Source organism: Ixodes scapularis, unplaced genomic scaffold (genome assembly GCF_016920785.2).
Source record: "Ixodes scapularis isolate PalLabHiFi unplaced genomic scaffold, ASM1692078v2 PGA_scaffold5__190_contigs__length_132052651, whole genome shotgun sequence".
Taxonomy (NCBI): domain Eukaryota; kingdom Metazoa; phylum Arthropoda; class Arachnida; order Ixodida; family Ixodidae; genus Ixodes; species Ixodes scapularis.
In genome coordinates this window covers 99,383,773-99,396,824 of record NW_024609880.1, presented here as the reverse complement: position 1 = coordinate 99,396,824, position 13,052 = coordinate 99,383,773, and the positions used below count along the sequence as shown (strand labels likewise).

Sequence of the window (13,052 nt, the reverse complement as noted above, 5' to 3'; positions counted from 1 at the left end):
AGCGCGGTCAATGTTATGAGCCGAAGGGCCAATCAAACAACGCAAAAAGTGCAACGTCATGTTGTGCTCTCTGGGCTTGATAGAACATAGCCGGCGGAGGAGCACGCACCGAGACACGGCGAATACCGGCTAGTCCTATCAACTACCTAGAGAACGCCATGACGTTGTGCCTCTTTCGCTGTTTGATTGGCCCTTCGGCTCATAACATCGGCCGCGCTCGGACCGAAGCTGAAACAATGTGTAATAATAAAAATATTTTTTTTTTGTGTGTGTGTGTGTGTGTTTTGTTTTTTAGGCAGGTACACATCACGACACTGTTAGCGCGAACACGACATCGGCGCATTTTCGCATTTTACTTCTAAATAGCATTAGCGAGCACGACATTTTATCACTAACACTATAGAAATAAATTAGCTATTTTGATAGCATAAACAACTTGGATGACGTCCCATGGTTTCAAAAAGAAAAACTGAAAAAAACCGGCGATCGCTTATTCGCGCTAACAGTGTCGCGCTCTGTACGTCGTATTTAAAGTGAATTTAACGGTCCGATGGGACGTTATTCCTAAGCCATACAATTGGTGACGCGAAATCATAACAATCTTATTATTTTCTTCTCAAATAGTTTAACACACTATAAAGTTTGTAGACGAACCCAAACTTTCTTAGGTGAAGAGGTTAAATTACTCAGCTGTGATGTCTTACCCTACGTCATTTTTATTGCCTTCGTTGTTGCAGTTACAGAGTGTTTTCATCGCGTCTTTTTTTTTAATTGCACATACGTCGAATTTTTTTGAGCAGCGCTCCAAGCAGTGCTGAGGGTCGACTTGTACGTCGGCTAGAAAAGCGCGATGCTTCTGAAGTTAGGGGAGCATCCGGAAAGCAGAGCATGGGAGGTGTCGGCCTTTCTTGGCCTTTCTGCCATGTGGCGACCCAGGACCAAGCACCTCGAAGTTTCGGAAAGAGCGAAACCTGCATGGCAGACTTTGTCGATGGGTTTATATACATGAGCTCGCTTATCGAGGCGATGGAACCCCAAGGGTTAGAATATTGAAAAATTCTGGGAGCGCGGCTGCAAAGGCGAATGTTAACTACATTGTTTGTTGTGCCTTAATTAGACAGGTAGGAAACGCCAGAACGTAAAGGTGGAGTGATGAAGTGGTTAGCGCACCCGTTCTGACAGTGGAAGGCCCAGAGTTCAAATCCTGGCTGCACCGTTTGTTCTGACATTCGGCGGTTTTGTAAAACTGATTCCTTCGATCAATAAGACGTGCCTGTGATACATTCAAACGTGGTTCTTGACTCTTGCAGATGATGATGATATCGAATCTCTAAAGCTCATAAACAAAAGAATACATGTACACGTGACGAGACAAAAAGTGAGAAGATTTATGGAGCACAATGGGAGCACGTACCACGTATCAGCAAGCGTCGTACCGTGCTCCACACGGCGGTGAATGCTTCCAGAACACCTATGATTGAATACGTTTTGTTTCTTGTGCACTCAAGACAAATAGGAAACGCCAAAAAGTTAAGGTGTAATGGTGTTGTGGTTAGCACACCCACCCGGACAGTGGAAGGCCCAGAGTTCAGATCCTGGCTCCGGCATTTATTTTGACTCTCAGTGGTGTCGTAAAACGTTTATTCATTCGATAGTGTAACGAGATGGTGTAACAAGATCAGGAGGGCGTGCTACGAAGGGTTTGAGCCGGGATATACTTCGAGGCCTCGGCACCGCCGGTCGCTATATATAGCGACAAGCTCCACAAGATAGTTCACCGGTGAGGATTAGTCGGGCACCCGGTAAAAACCAACATACTTGGGGAACAGCTTTTCGAAGCGGCCTGGCTGTCGCATAGGTAGATAGACCAAGACGACATCACAAGGGTGACCCGTGGGAGCTCCGAATCATGCAGGCGTTTTCGGAGTTGTGGTTTGGGTGTACATAGTCGAGCCAAGCGACAGCAGTCTTCGGCACGAGAAATATAAAAATTGAGGATCACGCCATCAGAACTAAGAGGGGTAGGTAAAAAAACTGTGTCGAGAAAGGATGTTCATTATCTGGCGCACACAATATGAAAAGGAAAATATCCGGTGGTAGTTTGTACATCTGAAACTGGGTAACTTCAGATGCGCTGCCTGATGACGTGGCGGCAGTTTCGACAAAGCGTGTGAGATGATCAAATGCAATAAGAATTTACCGCTTTCCAGAAGCGCTGGTGATTGGCCGCATTTCACCAGGGTATAATTACAATGACCGTCTGCGTTGCTGGCACTGGGTGCAAGATTGCATATACTTGGCGACTTACGAGTACATCTCTGGCCAAAAGTAACCTTCCCGTACACGACTGTACGTTTTGAAAAACCGGTGGCTGGCAGTGGGGTCCTCGTGGTGGGAGTTTAAGATCGATGGCCTGAGTGATTTGGGAATGACCACAAGCCAACGGTTTCCATCGGGGCCAAAGTTGTGGCAATGAAGGACGTTGTCAATTAATCTCAAATGCTGGAGTTGACGTCGGTGTTGTCGAGTTGTGGGGAGTGTGGGTCCGTCAATATGGTCGATAAGTTTGTTGATCTGGGGGTCATTGCGTTGCTCGGAAAATATATTGCTCGTTGTGATGGATGTAAGTGGAACTGAGTTCGATATTTCAAAGCGGACAGTAGGGGGTGAAGAAGACAGCGGGCAACGAAAAAGTGCGTCTGCGTCCAAATGGCTGTGACTGGTCTTGTAAAAAAATACTAAAGTCATATTCTTGTAGTCGTAGTTCCCATCGATCGAGTCGACCAGGCAGGTTTCGAAGAGACGTTAACCAACATTAGGCGTGATGGTCCGTTATGAATTCGAAGTGTCTCCCATAAAGGTACGGACGGAATTTATGCAAGCCCCAAACTACTGTAAGACATTTCAGTCCCGTAATTGTATAATTGATCTCAGGATTCGTCAGGGTTCTGCTAGCATAAGCAATTACGTGCTTAGGAAAGGTTCAGGTCTTTAAAGAAGCACAGCTCTGAGCCCGTATCCACTGGTGTCTGTGTGTAAGACGGTAATAGCCTTATGGTCAATATGTCGAGGTTCTGGTTCTGCTGTCAGGGCTGTCTTGGGTGATGTAAAATAGTGTTGACAATCTTTTGACAACATGCATTTTGCCTCCTTTGTGAGACGCGTATGGAGAGGTGCGGCAATTCTGGAAAACCACCGAATAAAGCGACGATAATAGAAAGCTAGATCAAGAAAGCTCCTAACCACTTTAGGGTTGGGGGATGCGGGAATTGGTAAAGAGCCTCTATATAATCGAGATCAGGCCGTATACCATCATTCCTTACTATATGGCCGAGAACGTAAAACTTTTTTTCAGCGAAGTTACATTTTTTCGTGTTCGGTTGAAGCCCAATGGAATAAAGACATCAGTGGACATCTGAGAGGATGCGGAGATACTCATCAAAGGTAAAATAAAAAGTCGCAATGTCGCCGATGTAACAGATGTACGTTTTCCACTTGAGCCCAAGGAGAAGATTATCCATCATCCGCTCAAATGTGGCCGGCGCGTTGCACATTCCGAAAGGCATTACGTTGAATTTGAATATCCCGTTCCGAGTAATGAATGCCACCTTCGGTTCGTCAGCCTCATCCATGCGTATCTGCCAGTAGCCCGATTGAGGGTCACGTGGAGAAAAATACTCGGCTTCAGGAAATAATCCAGGACGTCGTCAAGGCACCGAGTACACGTATTTTTGGGTTAACGTTTTTTAAACCACAATGATCGATGCAAAAACGCAAAAAAAAACGCTTTGTTTGTTTGTTTGTTTTTGTTTTGTTTTTTCCATAAACGATGGGCGCCGATAACGGGCTGGAAGAAGAGATAATTATTCCCTTATGGAGCATGTCGATTCCGTCCTGTTTGTTAGAAGAGTGACACACGGTGGAGGCGGCGGCGGACGATAGTCGGGTTACCGACTCTACTATGTTGTTGGGTGGTATGCGTTTGACTCGGAGAAGGTGATGCCCTGTCGAAGATGCTTCTGAAGTTGTGCAGTAAAGCTAAAAGTTTGAATTTCTGAGAACATGATAGTGTCGTATTAATGGCTTTATGAACAGCTATACGGGGAAGGCGAGCGCGTGTGGCGCGTGTACATACATTCCCAGCACTATCCTTGATGCTTGGGTAATTTATCAATAGGTCTATAAGAACGCGCGCAGCGCACATTGCTGACGGCAAAACTAAATTCGTCTCTGAACCTTGCAGGATGGGCCCAGTGAACGGTGTTCGAACTTTTCGAGGCTTTGAACAGGGGTTTTCTCGCATTACATATAAAGCAGCCCCGGTGTCAATGAACGCGTTAACCTGCAAACCTTCTACAAAGACTTCGATTGAATTGGATAGCGAGTAGGAAAAATTTATGACAAGTTGTGAGTGTGCAGTTCTCCCGCCAGGAACTGCGGAAGTTAGTTTTCCGTATAGGATTTCGGGTACGTTTGAAAGTTCGGGATCAAAGAGGACTGGGAGTGTCGATAAGGTAACATACAGCGGCTTCGCCTTCACAACAAAGATGGTCATTTCGGAATGACCCCTGACGTCATGAACTTCATGCGCAGAGTTTCAAATAAATCTCTCGTGATCAATAATGCTCTTTTCTTTTTTTTCGCGTAAAGTTTATTTTTTGGCGCCCGCGTTCCAACCAGACTGTTTAAAAAACAGTTGTTTTCTTTGCAGCGGCCCTTTAAGTCCTGAGGGATTATGGTGCAATCGATCGATCTACGGATAGTCATGTTGTAACGCTGGTCTGAACCGTAGCTGCTATCGTACAGTGGCAAATGTAACTGTCGTCTGCAATTTCCTGTTGTCTCCACCCCGAGAGAAATTGCGCTCTAGGTAAAGGAGTGGACAGTATGGAAATATACCGAGAAATACGTATATCTACAGTTTTGAATTTTAGCATTAAGGGAGGATAGTAGGTAAAATCGCCCAGAAGAAGCTATCTTTTATTTTGCTTTTTAAATATACTCGGTTCCAGGAGAAACTGCCCTCCAAGTGGCGCGCTAGGATGAGCGCTAGAAGTTTTCGAGCTCACAAGGGTGTAGCACCTTACACTAACACCTGCCGTAAGTCGCGGCTTATACTGCATTCAAGTTGATCTAAAAGCGATTTCTCTGCCCGTGAAGCATCGTTTCCAACTGAGTAAATACCCGTTCTACAGAGATTAACTCAAAATGACAATTGTAACCGCACGCTAACTTCACAATCAGAAAAACAAATACATTTGAAAAACTGACTACAACGTTGTGATGTATCTGCTTATGCTATTAGTGGCGAGATGTTTTCGTGGCGCCCTCCTATGGTTTCCTCTCGTGACGTCATTACCTTGCGAACAACAAGTTCGGTGGTGTTTGTAATGAGCATGGTGAACGCTTGAAATCATTGCGCTCTGAAGCCAACACTGCCAACACCGTCAAAATTAAGTTCTTACATTTACTCTTATTTCTGTCGCTAAGAAAACCCTTGCTTGCGCCACAGTCAGTATTCGACCAATCGTAGAAGGCCGACCACAGCGACGCTTTCGATAGCGCACATCGCCAATAGGGAGTTTTAGTAGATCGTTCTGGCGTCTCCGCTACGCCTCTGCTACGTTATCCGCTACGCCTCCGCAACTACTGCGCATGCGCCAATCTAGCGCAGACCTTGCGAAGTTGCGGACGTGGTTGGCGCAGGTGCCTTACAATATAGCGGATCTCGAGATACGCTGGCCGTTCGATTGTGTGTCTTTTTACCTATCTTATTTTGTTTATACATATATACGCGTGTAAATAAAGACTGACGACGACGTTGAGAGGATGACACTCCGGGCGACGGCGGTGCCTCAATCTGAGCCCCGGGGGGCTATGTTGCGCTTTTTGCACTCCCAGGAGACTAGGGAGAATGAAGTGACGTAAACAACGCAGCAAATGCAAATCGGATGTTGATTTTGTTGTCTTCTGTCAAGATCCAATCTGCGTTTGCTCTAGTCGTTGACGTCACTTCCTTTTTCCAAGTCTCCTGGGAGTACAAAAAGCGCAACATAGCACCCCTGGTGCCTTGGAGGCGGCAGCTTCTACTTTGACTGGGCTACCTCCTTGGAGCCTGATGCATCGACCGCAGTGGAGCCCATGAGCAACAGCGCCATAATGTTCCGAAGGCTCCTTCATGCACCGATCGAACGGTGTGCCAGATCCCCCAGCTCGATTCTCACCCGCCCAACCCGCCTCCCCGAAATCTGGACTTCTGCGAATCGGACTGCCATCCTCCCCAATACCACCAATCCATGTCGTCGTCATTATTCATGTATATACTGATGACATTATCATGTTCACTAGACGCGGCACCGCGGGCTTCTATGGTACGAGCTGGTGCCTTTCCGTGGTGCCACGGCTCTCCATAGCCAAATAAATAAAGTCTAAAGACTAAAGACAAAAATCTTTGCTGATCAACAGTCGGTAGCGCCAAAAAAGAAAAAAGAACAATAGTGTTTCCCCGTTTATAGAATACAAATTCCAAAACTACACCATACCAGTGGCGCACATCAGTGAAATAACATAAGACCACTTTGGCGGCTCGGAAAACATCAAATACACATCCTCTATTTCCCTTTAATTTGATATAATAATGACTTTATTTACCATACAAGTATGGTGGGAGCTGAGGAAAAAAGATGTGCAAGCAGCTTGACTGGTCCTCAGCCCCCCACAGGTACACAGCATTGGGGAAGTCATACACAATAATTCATATAATACAAAATACTTAACAACAACAAAAAAATTTACAAAACAGAAACAAAAGCAATAATTTTCTAGCTAATCAACAGCAGTAAGGATTGTTTAATTGAAAGAAAATAATCCTGAAGCCCACACATACTGGAAGATTCGACGTCAAAATTAGAGCCTATAAGAGTGTTCAGTAATGTTGGCAAGGTTATTTTAATCATTTGGAGGCCATAATCTGTTCGTGATGTTTCTACTGCCCAAACATCCGAGTGATGGGTGGAATATGTTGCAGCTTTTTTTCGAAGTGATGATAAGAACAATAAAAAACTGTTTAACTCGTGGCATTCCTGTTTATGCTTTATGCTAAGTCTGAAAGCATAGTGATTAAATATCTTCACTACGGGCAGCTTTCTAAAAAGTTGGTCAACGTGAAAATCATAAGGCACGTTACACACAATTCGTAACACTCGTTTCTGCAATAGAAATAGTTTCTGCAGATTGCTTTTTGTCGTCGTCCCCCAAACTAAATGGCAGTAATTCAGATGAGATAAAAACAATGAGTTATACAAAAGCAACTTAAATCCTTTTGGAAGATCATGACGATGTCTATGCAGCATACCAGTGATACGAGAGAGCTTAGAAATAATATAATGAACGTGTTCAGTCCACTGGATATTAAAAGTTGGTCCTCAAGAACGTTGAGCCGCTGCATCTTCGGGAATTGGCGGAGAACGCGTCCACGAACATAAAAGAGCGCGAGATGGCAAAGAGAGGATTGGCTTGGCCGAACTGAATATGACTTTAAGCAAATCGCGATTACCGCAAGCTGGCAAGATGTGCTACGAAGAATTTATCCAGAAAAAAGATTAACATTCTGTCGGTCGCCTGTCAATTCCCGATCAGGCCGAGTTCTACTCGCTCCGAGGAAGTCACACAAGGAGCGCTATGATAGACAAACACTTTATCGATACTTCAGTTGTACTGCGGGGGCCAAGGCTGCCTCGTGGTCCGGGTCTTCCCTGGGCTCGTTCCGCACCGCCTCTTTCGTTCGTCACGGCTCTTCGAACCTTGTTTCACGCGCCCCTCTCTACGAGCCTCGCCCCTTCGTCTTCCTCTCTCCTGGCGCCGTCTTCTACACGCAGTCCGCTCACTGTCCCCCACAATTCGTATTCGTAAACTAACCATGTCTTGTGTTCGAAAAGAGGCACTCTGATGAAACAAATACGTAATTGCAGTAATAGTATGCGTTTAATGTTTTATCTTGTGCTTTTTACGACAGCTAGTGGCGCTGTCATAATCGCAGTACCGTAGCCCGCAGAGAACGGTCTACGAAAGCACTTTTTTGGGTCTCCTCTATGCCTCTGTTAGCGGGTCTCGTAGCGGGTAGCGGATAGCGTTGCGGAAAGGCCAAAACGATCTACGAAAACTTCCTAATAGCAGATGGCGGGACATGTTAGGAGGCCCGCTGTCACCGCGTGTTGAGAGCGAGCGGTTCGAAAGAGCGTGGGTCTCGGTTAGAGCCACTCATCTCGGTCAGTCGGGAGCCATGATTAAAACGAACGAGTCGAGCGATTAACGACTACAACAGGGTTCTTAAACCTGGTCGAGACAGTTGCGTTTGATTGCGTTTGACTGCGTTGCGGCTGCGAAAAACCAGGACATCCCTGCTGCCAGGGATGGGCAAAATACATGCAAATATGTATCGATTAACAAATACAAAATACTTCCTCCATAATGTATTTAATTACAAATCTAACTACATTTCCAAAAAACCATTTAAATACAAGATACAAATACAACCAAATGTGTTTGGTCTCCTCCAAATACTTTTCCAAATACATTCCTCAAAATTTGCGTCAGCGACTTCAGGGCACCTGCAACGGGTTTCTGGGTATCTCGTTTTAATTTTGCATCGCACACTAGGGATTTAGTGTGCGAGGCTCTAGTAACGCAATAGAAATATAATCGCAAAAAATGCAATCAGCTTGGACGTAATAGGTGAAAAAGTACAGAGCTTCAAGCAGCTTTTTTTTGTCGATTACATTTTGGCCTTAGATCAACAAAGAACCGAGACGACCAAGACGCGCAGCGCTAGCTAGAAAATTTTTTATTGTTCCAACTCACGCCAGTTACGAAAATCTGGAAGACCCGCATATTTAGAATGTTCCAGGCAAAAATATGGATGAAAATCAGGCTGGAAAGCATCACAAGTTGCCACAGGCACTTATTTAGCCAGTCTGCCTGTGAACGTCGATTTCGTCACTATTCTTGCCCTGGACTAGCACCGTAATCACAGTCACTAAACGCTTGTGCTCGATTGAAAGACACTGCATTCGGTGCAGAACGTAGTTTTCTTCCTGCTCTGGACAGTGACAATAAATTTGAGGGATGTATTTTCGCCCACAAATTTGTATTTAATTACAATTGTATTTGAAATACCCCCGTTTTAGTATTTAAATACACTCGTAAAATACATTACCCAATTTGTAATTAGATACAAATGCAAAATACACAAAGTATTTGAAATACTGCCCATCCCTGCCTGCTGCTTATATTGCGTGTCAAGATGATTCCTTAACTTGGATTCCATGCTTCATACGAAGCACAGATGTGTCGGTGACTCGCTTTCGGTTCTCCACGCAACGCAGTCAAACGCACTCAAACGCAAGTGTTTGAACCGGCCTTTACTCGCGATACATCACAGACGTGCCAAGCGGGGAACCAAACACATGGCTGGGAACCGCAGTGGAGCGGCTTATTTTATTGACTTTCAAAACATTACGGCATCAGTGTCCACTTTTTACTAAGAGATTCATTCCCTGAGCCATTCAAAATACTCTCGGAGGCACATTATTACTGAAGCAAAATTTATTATGTTGGGAATATTACTTATCTGTTAGGGGTCAACAAAAAAAATTCGTACCTTCAATGCGTCAAACATAAAAGGCGGAAACGCAGAGCTCAGAAAAAAAATTGGGTTGTGTGTATGTTTATACAGCCTAGAACTTGGTCTGCCTCAACGGGCGACGTATCTCCCAGCTGTAGATGAGCAATTTAGCCAGTGCAGTACAACCGCTAGTCTGGGGTCTTTAACGTGCACCACGCAGTAGTGATACACGACTGCACGCCGGTACGATGCTCACCAGGATCCTGGGTTCTGCAGCGCGAACTTTCGCTCCACGTGCTCCGAGCTGGTGTGCGTTAGACTAAAGCCCCTTGATAAAAGTGTTTTTACAAGTACCGCCAACCATTGTTGTGGAAGCGCTCGAGACACGTGCGATGAGCGGGTGCTCCGCCGCCATTCGCTTCCAAGGCCCGTTCATTTCAGTGCTGCGCCGCCATTTGCTTCCAAGGGCCGCTCGAAACATGGGCCTCGTGCACTCGCGCATTTGACGCTACTTGCAAGACGAGCGCAAACACATCGAGGGGCTTTACGTTAAACTACTGCCCAACAGAGTTCAGAACTATACCTCGCCTCACCTTAGTATGAACTATTGTTAGCTGCGCGTGCTAAAAGAGCGAACTAGTTGCTTTGGATGAAGCCTCGGCGGCTACACGAGCGCTCTTGCAGCGAGTGCTCCAGTCAAGACAGTAAAGGCTAGCCGCTCGCGCTAGCAGAGCCTTCGCGGTAAGTCCATGCTAAGGTGAGACCAACTGCCGAATTCAGATACCTCACTCAAACTACACTCAAACTGAAGGGCCCCTCCACTTCGTCGAGGAAGCGCGAGGGCCGGCGCTGGCCAATCGCGAAGGCAGATCCGTCCTCGCGATTGGCCAGCGCCCGCCCTTGCGCTTTCCTCGAGGAAGTGGAGCGGCCCTTCAGTTTGAGTGTAGTTTGAGTGAGGTTTCTGAATTCGGCGGCAAGTATACTAATCGGGTTAGTGTGCTGTTTTATTGACCCGAAGCGCAATGGTGGCATGAGCAAATAAGAATATTTTTGTAGAACATGAATTGAGCGGTACCTAGCGCCACCTAGCCCTACTTGCAATTACTCTGCTTGACCGTATACCATCTGGTGGCAAGCGATTTAACCTACTTTCACGCGTCGCGGAAATTTCTGGTTAACGTGCAACAGGGGGGCTATGTTGCACGTTTTGGACTCCCAGGAGACTAGGGAGAAGGAAGTGACGTCAACAACGCTCTTTGGCTGTTGACTGGTGGAGTCGCTGATGACGCGTTGCGTGGTGCTGCTAAGATACGTTCATTCACACCTACGTTACTTCCTTCTTCCTAGTCGCCTGGGAGTCCAAAACGTGCAACGCCCCCCAGCTGCTTCGAATTTGCTCTTTTGAGAGCGGCTTCTGGTTTCGCGAATGGTTTACCACTCCTCCGTGATGTGCGGTTGACGAAGAAAATTGTGCCTCGAGGAATAGCAAAGGTAAGACTTAAAGTGCACGAAGTAACTGGGTATCGGTTCTCTCCGACATCGCAGTGCTGACGACGAGGAGACTGAATAACTGCTTTCGAGACGCAAGTTCTTTACCTGCGGGCGGAAGCTGGCTTCAGAAATAAATACAGTTCGCGGAAAGCTCGTGTTACGCTTCTGTTTGCTGCTCCTCTCGCTTCTTACAATAGACCTAGCGTCCTTATTGAGCTCGACTTGCTCGATTAGGGGCCGCCATAATGAGATGCAGGCTACGGAGGACCTTTGCTACCCTGCTTTAAGAACGAAAGTTTTTCCCTTTCTAAAGGAACATAGGTTACAAGAGGGTTCCTCTCTTTAGAAAGGACTATCGAGGCCCTTTATTCTAAGAGTGCGAACAACAACCTGAACCGATTCACCGGAACGCTGCCAAGCGGCTGTGTACACGGGCTGTGGTGCGTCACACACAACAACAGAAGAAAACAATACTTACATAAAGAAGAAAACAACGATAGATTCAGACCTTTGGGCCCACTCTAGGGCCCGCGTACAGTCGTCACCCGTGAACAAGGAGCCGAGCCGGCTTCGAAACGTCGGGCACGATGAGCGAATGTCTTAGCGTCTACTGAGTACTCATATCATAGTGGTAAAGGATCACTATTTCCAGTTTAGAGTAATTTAAATCGTATTCTTTTTGTTTTAAAGCAAATCAAAAAATTTGATCGAAGTCAAATAAAATTCAGGTAAAGGAAATGAATGTTATTTAAATCAAATGAACATCGTTTATTATTACGATTTTCTTACCCAAACGCGCAAAGGGAATGAGTACCTTGAAGACGCACTTTTGGCGACGCTTTGTTGGCTCCATCTGATCGTAAATACGGCTGCCGTGGGAAAGTGAAAATGCGAATATAGACCAACTGAACCCACTGACGTCATGCCACAGCGGTGGCGCTGCTGTCGGTACTGCTCATGCGCAGACACTTCGCTCCTCCCGAATTTGGTTTCTGCGCACGCGCAGTGCCCACACCTGATGAGGGCAAAGCGGGCTTTTTTCTAAACACTAGAAAGCTGTATAGATATCGCTGCGCTATTCGATTCGAAGGAGTATTTGCACATCCTATGCTTAAATCCTTTTCCTTCCTCTTTTCTCTATCGTTAGCTCAGGAATGAACCCCTTTGAATGAACATTATGAGACAATATAATTTACGGCGGGCGCAAAAATGATGTATGAAAGCGTTCTATGGAGAAAAAAAATCGTATATCGATGATCCAATTGCGGTCACAAGAAAACAACCGAAACATCGGCCTTATATGTATTTTCTTTTTGAAAAGGGGGGGGGGGGGGGGAGGGGGGGTTGTTCTTCACACAACCATAAATTACCAAGGCCACCCACCGTAACCGAGCAAAGCCCCGAGTACCGCCTGTAAGCAGTTCTCCTTAGGTGCGCGGCAACGTCGCAGTCTCGACACCATCAGGACGCCGGTCACGGATACCGAGCGACGCTCGGCGCTAAAGGGTTTCGTCCACGCTTGATTGGGAGCATCATTTGGGAGAGCGCTGGGCACTGATTGGTCCGCTAATGATCCCGCCGGTTGGCTCCTTTGGTCGGAATCGCCGCGGTCGGCAATGGCTCGCTGCGGCAACGAGCGATCGGGCCAGAAGGGAGGCTGGAACTGCACGAGGGCTGAAGTTTCCCCCACCTCCCCGAAGGTCGTTTGTAATCGTCGAGTGAACGATATATGGGTGGCTCGATTTGAGTATCGTACCAAAGCCGCCGACCCAGTTGGTGGTATCTTAGGGGATCAGTCCTGGCAGAAGTGTGATTGCGAGACACCGCAAAAGTATAGCCCTATTCGTTTCATCTTTTTGTTTTCTTTTTTTGTTAATGTCCGATTTATATGGTGCGATTTTATTTGGAATTCCGCAGTCGAGACGATGCTCGGGCGACA

At 46.3% G+C, this 13,052-nt stretch overlaps 1 protein-coding gene across 2 annotated transcripts in view; it reads left to right on the top strand.

The window, feature by feature from the left end:
* Positions 1 to 13,052, top strand: part of LOC115333216 — a 224,461-nt gene that overhangs the window by 182,303 nt on the left and 29,106 nt on the right. The window lies entirely within an intron of this gene.